Genomic DNA, 13354 nt, shown 5'->3' on the forward strand with positions numbered 1-13354 from the left:
TAGATCCAAGCATGTAGATCAGAAACTGAGGATTCTGAAAAGTGGTTATAATAGCCAATCAGGGAAACGGTTCGAGGGTTATGGTCTTCTAAAGTTGGGCCAGCCAAAACTTCCAAAATAAATGTCAAAAATGTATTTGGTCCACTTTATATGTATTGTTAGGGTATGTCGGCCCTATGGCATAAAATTGTATATTTAAGAAATTCTTGTACATTGTTTAAGACAACTTTGGGTGATAGTTCACAACTTTGTCTTACAGATTACTGTAATGAAGGCGCCCATGTGGGTTAGCATATTGTAATTTTGAATTCAGTAATTCTACATTTGCGACAATAATAAGAAGTCCATTTTTTTATTTTGCAAATTGTTATTATTTATTTGTTTATGTTATGTGTTTATGGTATTAAGGGGAGCACCCTTCATCATATTCTCACCCAAATAGATAAAAAATACAAAAAGATTAAAAACTAGTAAAGATAAAAATTATCCTTTGATAAAAATCACTTCTTATGGAACCCTAGACAAGGACCATGGTGAATCCCTATTTATAGGAGCCATGTGTAGTTCATGGGATTTTGTTATCCTTCAAATCTTCTACACAACAACTCCTTAGCGTACCATAACATTCTTTATATGTCATTGTCCATCCCAATATCTCATTTTACCTTCTTTGGTGTTGATGGTAGATGATTGTGCCTTGCTTTCAACATTGATCTCTTCATATTCCTTTCACTCCTTTCCTTTTTTGGAGAATTGCCTTCTATTTTGTTTCCAAATATTTTATGGACTTGCAAGTTTAGTGACACTTAATACCTTGACAAATAGCACTTGGGCACATCTTATTTTTACCATGTTTAATTTTGGATAGAATCATTTTTCTTCATGCAATCTATCAACTTACTCATATGTGTTACCTTTTTAGGAAAATGTCATTCCCCTAATCAATATTCATCATTATTTCATATTTTTACCTTCATGGGACATATTGTTCCCCATATCAAGTTTTTCTATCATCATAATCTTCCATTGCTTTTGATATTTCTAATAATTTTGGAAAGAAGTTTAGTGGTTTATGTTTGTGTATGTTGTTTTCTTGATCTTTTTGTTTTTTTTTTTTATGCTTTCATACCTTGGAGTGTCTTGATTTGGTCATATTTTGTTTATGAAATCTTTATTATATTTGATACATCATTACCATAGTCTTCATACATTGGTGTATAACTTCATATTTTTATATTGAAAGCTAGGTTACTCACACTAATTCTCATAGTGTTTTCTCATTCCCATATTTTTTGAGAGCCTACTCAAGTCCTTTTCTTATCCTAAATAGTCTTTCAAGAGGGTGTCATCTTTTTTATAAGCTAACCCATCCTACCTTCATTTTCACAAGTTTAACCCTTTATTCTCGTCTCATATCTATGTTTTCATTGTTCTTTTGAGTGAAACACTTCTTCAAGTTGCAATATCATCTAAAAGATATAGACATGATTTAATCTAATCCTAGATAAATAACTGAAAATAAATTAAAATTTTAAATATTATTTTAGTGTCCTCTACTCATAGCATAACCATCTCCTAAAATTTATTTTTTAAACTAAATAAATATATTATTCCTCACCCTCCATCTTATTGCCTCCCAACCAACTCAATCTTGACCATTGATCTACCTTTCAAAATCCACAATTAAAAACTTAATTTTTAAGAACTTACAAATATCTTGGCCCCTAGATTATTTTCCAGACCAATTTTAAACTCATGGAGTTATGTTTTCCATATGAGCAGCTACATTTCAATCTTTGTGAGAAAATATTTTACTGCTATCATAACATAGATCATAAATTGTAACCTTGTTTTCATTATTACTCTATAAATCCAGCTCATTGGATGTCGAAAAAGGTGGAATAGTTGAAAGTAGATATATACTACACATACACAAACCAAAGAAGGAACAATTTGGAGAAGAAAGCAGTTGTTTAGATGTGTAAATGTACTACCATATTAGAGCCAAAGAGGATAATGTAAGTGTGATAATTTGTAATCTTTCATTAGGATGATGCATACTTTGCCTCTCTTCTTAATGGAGTTCTTTTCTCATAAATTGCTCTACAAAAGTCCTATGTCATGTGATATTTTTAAGTTTCTTATTTGTGCCTCTTTACTTTATATTATGGCAATGTTATATTTTATTCATTGTCAGTATAATTTCACTTAAGGAAGTGTTGTCAAGCATGTTAGCTAATTTTTATCATCAATATTATGTTAGAGTAATTAGATGTTTCCTAATTAACTCTAGTTTGCTTAAGCTAAACTTTAGGCATCTAATAATTAATTCTTTTATTAATTATTATGATGCAACTTAAGTTAGATCTTTTTTGGGTCTCAATCTCCTTTATAAGGACGATCTCTTTTTGTAATTAATGAATTCATTTTTTATAATAGCAATATATCATTTTCTCATCAAGAATGTCTCATCTATGGATCTAGCAATTCTAGCCTTCATATATTTTCTGGGGGGGTTCTTCTGTTGTTTCTCATGCTTCCTTTGTTCGATGGAGTGAGCTATGTATTCAATTTTTGTTCCTATGTACTAGGTGGATGCAATGGTTGGGTACCTATGCATTACAGTGAGATAGATCATTTACCATATAGACACTCTTCTTTTTGTTCCTACTTTGGTTGCAACCTTCCATGTTTGATTGATCAGCTCTTCAGGCTTTGGTGTTTCATGTCATCTATATCTTTGAGTTCAATTGTTTTCCTTTGTGTGCCTCCTGATTCAATGCAAATTATAGTCTTCTCTACCTGGTTAGGTTCTATTTCAATGGAGGTTCTTCATATCAGCATTTACTTTTGACAAAGCTTTGCAGCTTTTACATGCTTCAGTGGTGTTCTTTATGATCATCTTTTGTTCCTATGTGGATCATTCCCTAGTTTGGAGGCTTCTTCAGTCCTTCACTAGTTCTTTTCATCATGTTTTCCATCTCTTTTTAGAGTGGGGTTTTTCCCATGTGGTTTTCTCTATTTCTCCTCTTTTAGAGATTTGGTTGTGCTTGGGTACCTCTTCAAGCTTTGTTGTCGGGACCCAATTCTACTTTCAGTAGTAGTTTCTAGGTTTTTAACTACTCCCTAAGTTTATCTTAAGGGGGGTGTTAGAGTAATTAGATATTTCCTAATTAACTTTAGTTTTCTTAAGCTAAACTTTAGGCATCTAATAATTAATTCTTTTATTAATTATTATGATACAACCTAGGTTAGACCTTTTTGGGGTTTCAATCTCCTTTATAAGGACGATCTCTCTTTGTAATTAATGAATTTATTTTTGATAATAGCAATCTATTCTTTTTCTCATCAAGAATGTCTCATCTATGGATCTAGCAATTCCAGCCTCCATAGCTTTTGCTTCTCTCTTTCTGTGACAAGTGTTTACATGTAGGTGACTCTTGGGAGTTGTGGAGTTGATCTTTCATCAACTTCAACAGATTATCCATATAATAATGATAATCTAAAATTAACATTACTTAAATTTTATTTTTATGTGTATTTTGTAGATTATCAAATCGTAGTAATCAAAACCTGGTATCTCACTAATTGGCATCAAAACTATAGAAGTTTATAGTGAACTCTATACATCCAATGATCGCCTAAAAATAAAATTTATCCATCAACAAGTGACAATGACGAGAATAGTTTGATTGTCGGTGCAAGACTAGACAAAATTGTACATATAAGACCTTGATTATAATGGTTAAGGTTGTTAGATGGTATTAGAAAATATCATACCAAGTGCTCTAAACATGTGACATTATACATTTCAATATAAGATGAACTGAGATGAGAACTAAGACCTTCTAGAAAGATCCATAAGCTCCTTGTTGAACAAAGCATACATGAAAATTTGTGAATATATCCTAACTAATGTCTAGTGAATTTAAAAACACAAATGATGCATAACATGATGATTATTATGGGTCCTAAGTACTACACCATGTTAAGTATCCACAGAAAAATGCAATCTCTCACAAAAGAAGAAAGAGAGAAAAACACATAGAATTAAACCTTTCCATAAGAGAGAACATATACAAACAAACATATGCAATTGAGGAAAGATTGATGAATGGAGGACTCGATGTGATGCCTAAAGAACAACATCCATCATAAATATACAACCAACACCCCACCCAATAAGAGGGAAAAATATTTGTGATGGATGTTGTTCTTATGACACAAGAATCACAAAAAATAAAGTAAAAAGTAAAAAGTTATGAGTTCATAAACTAAAAAGTGTTTGACTTAAATTGGAAAAAATATGCATCAAGCTATAGAATCTAGAGAAATAACTTGCACTATTGCAAAATCCATAAAGTCTTCTTTTAGATAACATCGCATTTTCTAAAATGACCTTGGCAAATATTTATGAATATTTGGAAGGAGAAAAAATGTTATTTGGGCCTCTGAAGGAAAATTTTAACCCCTAGGCATAGCCACATAAGCTTCAACTCACGCAACCAAAGTTTTTATAAAAATGCCCTGCTCCCGAAGTAGCAAAGGAATGGCATTCTTGATCTAAACTGTAATGCCCCCATCTTTTTAGCAACTAAGTGGAGTTCTTAGCCTTCATGTTCTTCAAAGGCTAAGTGGAGAAATAAGGAGAAATTGATTAAATTAATTTCTTATAAAGTCATTAAATAAATTAAAATTAAAAGGTGACTTTATATTTAATTAATTTAATTAATTATTGTATTACAAGGGAGAAGCTTCCAGAGAGTGCATTAATTATTGAGGGGGAAGCTCTAGTAATTTAATTTTCTAGAAGCACAATTAATTATTATATTGCAAGGAAGAAGTTTCTAGAGATTACATTAATTATTTATCTTATTTCCTTCTAGAAGGGTGTAGGGAAAGTATAAATAGAGGTGGGAGCTTCATTGTTTAGCATTGAATGATGGTGAATTGCATTTGATAGGAACTTGGATGTATAGTTCAGTTCTTGGCGTTAGAGGATGTTCATCCTCTCTTGTGACATTCTAGACATCATTCCCTTGGGGTTTGGCCTTTAGAATTCATTGCTATCCACTCATTAACAGACTGCTTGGACGCATTTCCAGCCATAGGCAGATTGGGTGTAATTAGTGAGTTGAACAGTTTGTTATGTATTTGATTATGTTGGAGTAATTAGTGAGTTACTATGTATTTAATTTTATTAGCTTGAAAACTAATATTATTTCAGCAGTAGTTCAATTTTCAGTTTGCATGAATTTCTTTGTTTTTGTTCATGGTATGTGGTTTAAATCTATGCAGAGACATTACAATCTCTTTGAGCAATTGGTTTAGTTCTTGGGCATTTCTAGGGTGCCCATTACATGAACCTAGTCATGTCACTCCCAACTCAGTCGAGGTTAAGCTTTGCTTCTCTCTACACAAAGTTGATGTTCTTATTTACAAAGAACCAAGGGCTTAAATAACCCTTAACTATTATTAGTTCCTGCCATGGGCAGGATACTATTGCATCCATTAGATGCAATAGTAACTTTTAAATAGCCAATCAAAATCAAGAATTTTTAAAACATATATCTATAAACTATAGTTTTAAATTTTCCATCTATTTAAATGATTTAAGCAAAATAATTTATCTCCTCTTTGATTGGCTTAAAAAAACAATAGTAAGGAGTTTAATTAATTTTCTTCAATCAAAATTAAGATATTTTGTACACTCTACTTTTAATGCATTAATTATATCTTATGTCATCTTTTCTATAAATCTTCTTTTACCATGGAAAATCATTTTTAAAACTATTTTAAACATAAAGATCAAATAGCAATTATATCAATGACATGACACGTTGACTATTTTCTTTATATAAGAAATAAAACTTAAATCTTAATATTTTTCAATATAGTTTTATTTTATTTTTAGTATTGGATATTATTATGTTTAGTTTTCTATTTTACTTTTTCAATTATTGATTGTGAACTAGAATATTTATATAAATATTTAATGACAATAGTTTAATATAAATATATTAGATTTTATTTTTATTTATAATTATTTATTTATTAAAGTTTATTTAAGAACATTATAAAAACTTTAGGAGTTAAGCTTTTACATTCTAAATAATCAGAGGAATTAAAATAAAAAATTTGTAATTTTTTACATTTGAAATTATATTTGTACATTTTAAACAATATAAAGACCAATAATTCAAATATTTTGTTTTGATTAAGTAAAAAAAAGGTTTGAAAGGACCCGAAACCTTGTACAATGGGACAAGCAAAATATAGCAATGAAAATCAAAGACAGCTATGGAAAACCACCTAACAAACTTAGAGGGACACACAAAAAATCCTAACAAGAGGGCAAACAACCCAAGGCACAAATAGACCATCAAGATATACATTTTGGTCCTTTCTTTTGAGATCATAAGACCATATCAAATGAGGGATTGGAGGACTTCCCTTTTTTCCTGTTAACTACAATCCAACCGTCCTCCACCTTCCCCGCCAAGTTTTGCCAATCCATGCAAACCCCTAGAAACCCCTCAGCCGAAGAGCCAAAAGCAATGTTCTGGACAAGAGGGACAGCAACAGAATTCTGACTCAAAGCAGGCAAAGAGTCAAGAACCACAAAGTCAGCAGGAGACAGAACATCAACTACACTTTGGGACAAAACCGTAGAGGGGACACCAAGAACAGCATTTGAATCAACGGAATCCTCAACCAAAGTGAGATCATTATGCGAAGGACTATTCAAATATTTTGTTATAAATATAGAATGATTATATAAAGAGTTCTTCCAAATGTCTGTTGTCCTTTATATTTATTAATTTGGAATATCTCGACTTAAATATTGAATTTTATATAAATTTTTAACCTTCTCTCTTCCTCTATCTACATCCCTATTTTTATACTCTATAAACTATCCACAAGGAACTTGTAAATAAATAATCTCTTTATTTTTAATAATAAACAGTAAATGATTTGATAATATATTTATTAACAAAAAAATTATTTTTATTTTATAGTTATATTGTAAGGGTGCACAAAATAGAAGGCTTACATTTTTTCTATTTTAGCATTCTATGTACTCATTATCAATGAATAATCTAATTAATCTCAAATTGTATTCATACATAATAAATTTTGTAAATAAGAATGTTGAAGATGACTTTTAATTCACCTAAAATTATTATGAACTATGTGAATTGTCTATTTTTCTCTATTCTTGCATTATGTTCTTTTAACTTGTTTATCTTTTATATTTCTTATATTATAAGGTGAATTTGGTGTTAATATACCGGGGCACTATCTTATCTAAGCTAGATTTTCTGTCTAATGCAAAAAAGCTAGTTTTACACTATTCAACCATAGCAAGTCACTCACATTAAGATTCAGCATAGACCGCCTCATGTAATTATCAATGCCATTGACGAAATATATGAATTAAGATTCTAATTGCAATAAGACTTCGTATCCAATTCAAAGTACGTTAGTTTTACATTGTTCAAACAATAACAAGTCACTCACATCAAGATTCAACATATATTGTATCATACAGTTATCAATGTCATTAATGAAATATTTGAATTAAGATTTTGATAGCATACATTATACACATGTATTGTTGTAATGAATGTTGACTTCTGGATAGTACTTTTTAAGCACCTGAAATTCTTTTGAAAGTTACCATTTAATATATCTTGAATGGGAGCATTGCCAGTTCTATTTTGTTTAAACTAAAAATTCAAATGACAAGAACTATGATACTTGCATCTCTTGTTATAAAAAAAACCAAAACACCTCTACTCATACCAATAATAACAATATAAAGTTAAAAGGCTAGCAAACAGAGCATTGACCCGTAAGAAATTGGGTTATATGAGCCCTACGATGTGGTAAAAAGAATTGTATTGGTAGCCTATGCTCTTAAGCTATCTAAGACCATTCCTAATTTTGTTCATGTAGAATGTATGTTGAAGTTGGTGATGAAATAGCATACAGATAAACTTTCCAAAATGAGATACAGCAGACAGGAATTTAGCAGAATTTTCGGAAGATCTCTTTTAGCTCTGCAATTTCTGATTCTGAAATTATTTTACCTTGCCTTTCAGACCCTATGCTCCGCAATTTGTAATTAGGTAAAGAAATTGCAGTCATCTGCCTTCACCATTTTATTGCCTGCTAAGATCAGGAATAACATAAACATGATTGTGATGAACTTTATATAACGACCACCATCTTCCCTTTGCTTTCGTTGCATTTCTATCTACTTATATAAAAGATCAAGCTCCACTAATGATTATATAACTGCAAAAGTCGTCTCACTGATTCCATTTCTCCAACATACTACACATTTTAACAAATTCTTCAAATATTACTTTAACATTGTGTTCAGATGCACGCCAGGCCTTCGATAAGAGTAGCCAGAATTTTCTAGGGTCCACGCTCTGATGAGGAGATAACAAAAACAAATCTTATAATAGGCTCAATATTGGATGGAAAGAAGAAACTGAAAAATACTACAAGGAAAACACCAAATATGAACAACACCTTACAGGTTACATGTGTTCATTCATGGCAAGCACATAGGGATGTTGCCTAACCAAACACATGTTTTTTCAAACTGTAGCCCATTCCTGCAAATAGCCATGAAAAAAGTAATGTACATTCCTCTTACCCGCTCTCCACCACACTCAAGCCACTTCACATGGTGTTCATGCGAGCAAGAGGCATTTTTGCCCAATTTAACTTCCAGAGATTCTTGTGTGAGTCTGGCTTTCTACAGCAATAACTTCTACACACAAAAAAACAATGCTACTTCTACTTTATTCATAAACCAATAGATATGATATGCATCCCTAATCAATTTGTAATGTGAACAAAATAAAACCAAAATCAAGTAGCAAAAAAGTACTACAGTATTATTTATTTCATCTGTTCAAGGTCAGGTAATAATCTTCACAATATCTCAGTCCTTCTTCACACAAAAAAGAAAATTAAAATTAATCCTCTCTCCAACGATCAATTTGGAGAGAACATATAAACAAAGATAAACAGTTAAAATTGTTTTTGGCAACCACCAAACTCATACATGTTTTGTTCAATTCTTTAACAAAACATCAAACTATGCCTTAAAATATTAAAATGTGCCCTAAATATCAAATATTTACGAAGTGATAGAAAACTATTAAATTATACTCTAAAATGATAAAATATACCCTAAAACATATATAGATATTACAAAAAAAAAAATTACATACAGAAAAGGTATAGCTCTTATACTATGCCATTACATGATTCTTATTAGATTTAGTTAACATTTAATTATCAAGTTCTATTTGATTCTTTAATAAAATATAATATTTTTAAAACATTCTAAATAACAAAAGAATGATTATTTATTTTATTGAATTACTTAATTTGAACATAATGAAAGATTCCACGTCTTCATAGCTTATGTATGCAACTCCAAGCACTGCTATCTACAAGATGAAATATGAAAATTCTACAAGTATTAATGCCTTTTGAAGTAAACTAGGTTAAGGTAATACAAATTTCAACTTCTTTTATTTCAAATATTAAATAGTATAGAATTTTCTAGCAACCATTGCCTTTATTCAACAACATTTTAAAAAATGAATTATAACAACACTCATTTCCAAATTCTAAGAGCCTCTCCCTATTTAAAAAATATAAGGGACTATTTTATTAGGGATTTTATTTAGACCTAAAAGCTTGTCTTCTTGTCTTAATTCAATCCAAACATAGACACATCATTGTTAACCAAAAAATCCTTAACTTAGCTCATTCTGATAAAAATGCAAAGCTCTCTAATTAAATTTTGCATGTATGATGTTCATCTTAGAAATTGTGACATGATTCTTAGGAATCTTGATTTCTATTTACTATTGGACCCTTGCAAAAGGCAGGGACTTAGGCTCTCCCAGAGCTCTTGTTATTTGTGCACTACTTGGGGCATCTAATAGAATTATTTTTTGAACCAAGAAATGCATATTGTCCACTTTCGAACCCATTTAACATTACATCTTATTTTATTAATTCTTTAAAATCTCACAACCTTCATGGTAAATTTTAGTTCACACTACATGGTCTTTAATGAATCTTTCGACGTATGCCTTAGGTCTAACACATTATTATTTGTATCCATTACCAAATCCATGATTACGTATTCAAACAATTTGATAAGGAGCGTACTTTATCCATTTTACTTTTCCTTTATTTTACTTTATAATTTTGAGGGCTATAATGGTTCCAATACAACTGATTTTACTCAAATGTTTCTATAATTAGTCAATAGGCTTCTAATGTGGGATTTCCCTTGGTACATTTTTGTCAAAAAAAAATATCTCACACCATGAAAGTACTTTATAAGCCACAAAACAACCTTCAAAAAATCGTAAAATCATTTTGCAACATCTGTTCACTTAAAAAATGAAGTTCAACATTATATATTTCTTAATTTGTCTAAAAATTTGTTCTCATCTATTTTTATTTGTAAAGTAATCATTACTAATTATCATTTTTATTACTCAATTTTTTAATTAAAAATAATAATATTATATAAAATAATAGCAAATGAATCTAGTTAGTTATATAAAATCTAAAAGTTATCAATTTGAGGTAAAAAAAGGTATGTTCTAATCGAAGAAACTATTAAAGTATAAATAAAATGATAGTATAAAAATATTTGTATGTTTTCTTAGTAAATTGATAGTATAATAAGTTTATCTTCTTTAATTTAATTATTTTTTAAACAATAAAAATAAAAATATATTTTTTATCTATTTTTCAATTAATTAAAATAATCATTACAAAAAAAATTATTAATTAAAAAATAATAATATCCTTAAGTGAATTATTTGTGTGTGTGCACGTCTATGAGTAATGATAATATCTTCACATTTGTGTGTGTATGTGCGCGTACAATGTCTTCACATTTTAAAAAAACAAATCATATTATATCTTCTTGAAACTTTATATACTAAATTTAAGGTTACTTTTTATATTAAAAACGAAATATATAGTCTTTATTTTCATTTTAAAAAACTAATGTCATCTATTTAATTAACTTTTGAAAAATTACATATGAAAGTTAAAATTAATTTTTAGTTAAAAATAAAATAAATTTTTGCTTAATATTCTTATTTTCATAAAAATAATCAAATATCATATATTTAATTAATTTTAAAAATACATATAAATTATCAAATATAATATTCATAAATCTTAATAATAATAAATTTATATTAATTGAAAAATATATTATTATTTTTTCTATTAAATTCAAAAAAAATTGTTATTAGTAATAATCAATAAAATTATTTTTTTATTAAATGAAAATACCAAAATTGAAATAAATCTTAATAGATTCCTAATTCTCTAGAATAATGAATCTATTTGCTCATAATTAAAATAATAAATGGTATGATCCCCATTGGGTCTTTTCAAATGTAAGACATTTGGTGGGTTTAAATTTTTTAAGGGGTTATTAATTTATTTTGCCCATATACGATTTTATAATTATTTGATTTATAAGTGCCCTTAGAAAACAATTAGAATCAATGAAAATTATAACTATTATAAATCAATTTATTTAGTTATCATTTATATTTTCACAGTAATATTCATTATATTAATCAATTGAATTATTTAGTTATTATTTATATTTTCACAATAAGATTCATTATACTATTCAATTAAATTGTAACCATATACATAATATTTTTGTATTAGTCAAAGTTCATTGCAGTCTATGCGTTGGAAAAGTTCACTATTGCACAGAAACCTTTCCTACAATTATAGTTCACCAAGTCATCTGACATGCACAAATATTTGTCTTATTGCAATCAATTGATAGAGTAATTATCATACACCAAGGGAATGTACCCAATGAGACAAATATCTTCATACTTGAATTGAGAATTGGATTATCTTTACAATCTGCACAATTAATCTTTCCTCCAAGCTATGCGCACCAATGAAGTGTCCTTTTTCAATTTGTTTATGACAGGATTTTGTTTGAAATTCATAACCTACAAACTCATACATTATTTGAGTAGACTTATTATGTGCTACATGAAATTGAATTGGCATCATTCATTACACCTTTGAAGAAATACTTCGTAAATCTATATATGAGTTAGTGTGTCATTGTAGATCATACTAAGTCAAAAATCAAAAGGTCATTCCTAGATAAAACAATGGTTTCCAACCTAAAAATAACTTCAATGTATTTATTTCTACAAGACAACTAACTAAAAAAGGAAATGTTAAGAAAATCAAATAAGCCTACAAATGTCTCTCTAGCAATAAGGCACTATCCAATTTTATATTGGGAATGACCAAACTATGATCTTACTATGACAATGGATTTTAGCTCTCTCCAAAGAGGAATGTGGAATGCTTGCACACACTAGAATGAATGCTTAATTCAACTCCTCCAATGAAATAACATATGCAATCTTACTATGACAATGGATTTCAGCTCTCTCCAAAGAGGAATGTGGAATGCTTGCACACACTAGAATGAATGCTTAATTCAACTCCTCCAATGAAATAACATATGCAATCTAACTCTTGATCTATGAATTTGTAGCTTGACAATGTAAATAACTAATCTTACACACTGGATTTGTCAAATATTATGCATTGTAATTACCACTACACTCTTCCCCTCATTTGTACAACCATTTAGCTTTTTAATCTACAATTCTTAAACTTACTTAATTTTCTATTGATTAACGGTAAATATCTTTAGATTTATATTTAATGATAACATACAATGTAATGTCCAAATATTATACTTTTAAAATTACATTCCAATTACTATGACAAATGTATTAATACTTAATTAATATTTGCTAACTAGACATGCAAACAAAACAAATATTACAAACCCAAATGATACTTCTCCAAAATGTGCCAAAATATTATAATTGTAAAAAACATATCATTCTAATTATATAGTAATGTATATTTAAAATTAATATTAATAAGTTCAATCATTAAAAAAGATTAAAAGGGATCAAGACCTCAAAATCATCACATCCACATCCAAAGTTACAATTCTATGACACCCATATTTTTAATGACGCCATCCTCTGAATTGTACTTCACACATTGTTGATTTGGTAAATGTTCCATCCTACTAATCTGATTTTATATTTTCTATTAATGACTTAATCATTGTCACTATTGATGCAAAAGGAACATAATTTATAATCAAAAAGAATATAAGTTATAACATAATATTTATGAATGTCCACTACAAATTAACTAAAGAATATGATGATATCTTATCCCCTATTTTATATTTTGATTTATGAAATTATTTTATATT

Source organism: Cupressus sempervirens, chromosome 7 (genome assembly GCF_028749045.1).
Source record: "Cupressus sempervirens isolate cs-2001-9-10 chromosome 7, ASM2874904v1, whole genome shotgun sequence".
Taxonomy (NCBI): Eukaryota; Viridiplantae; Streptophyta; class Pinopsida; order Cupressales; family Cupressaceae; genus Cupressus; species Cupressus sempervirens.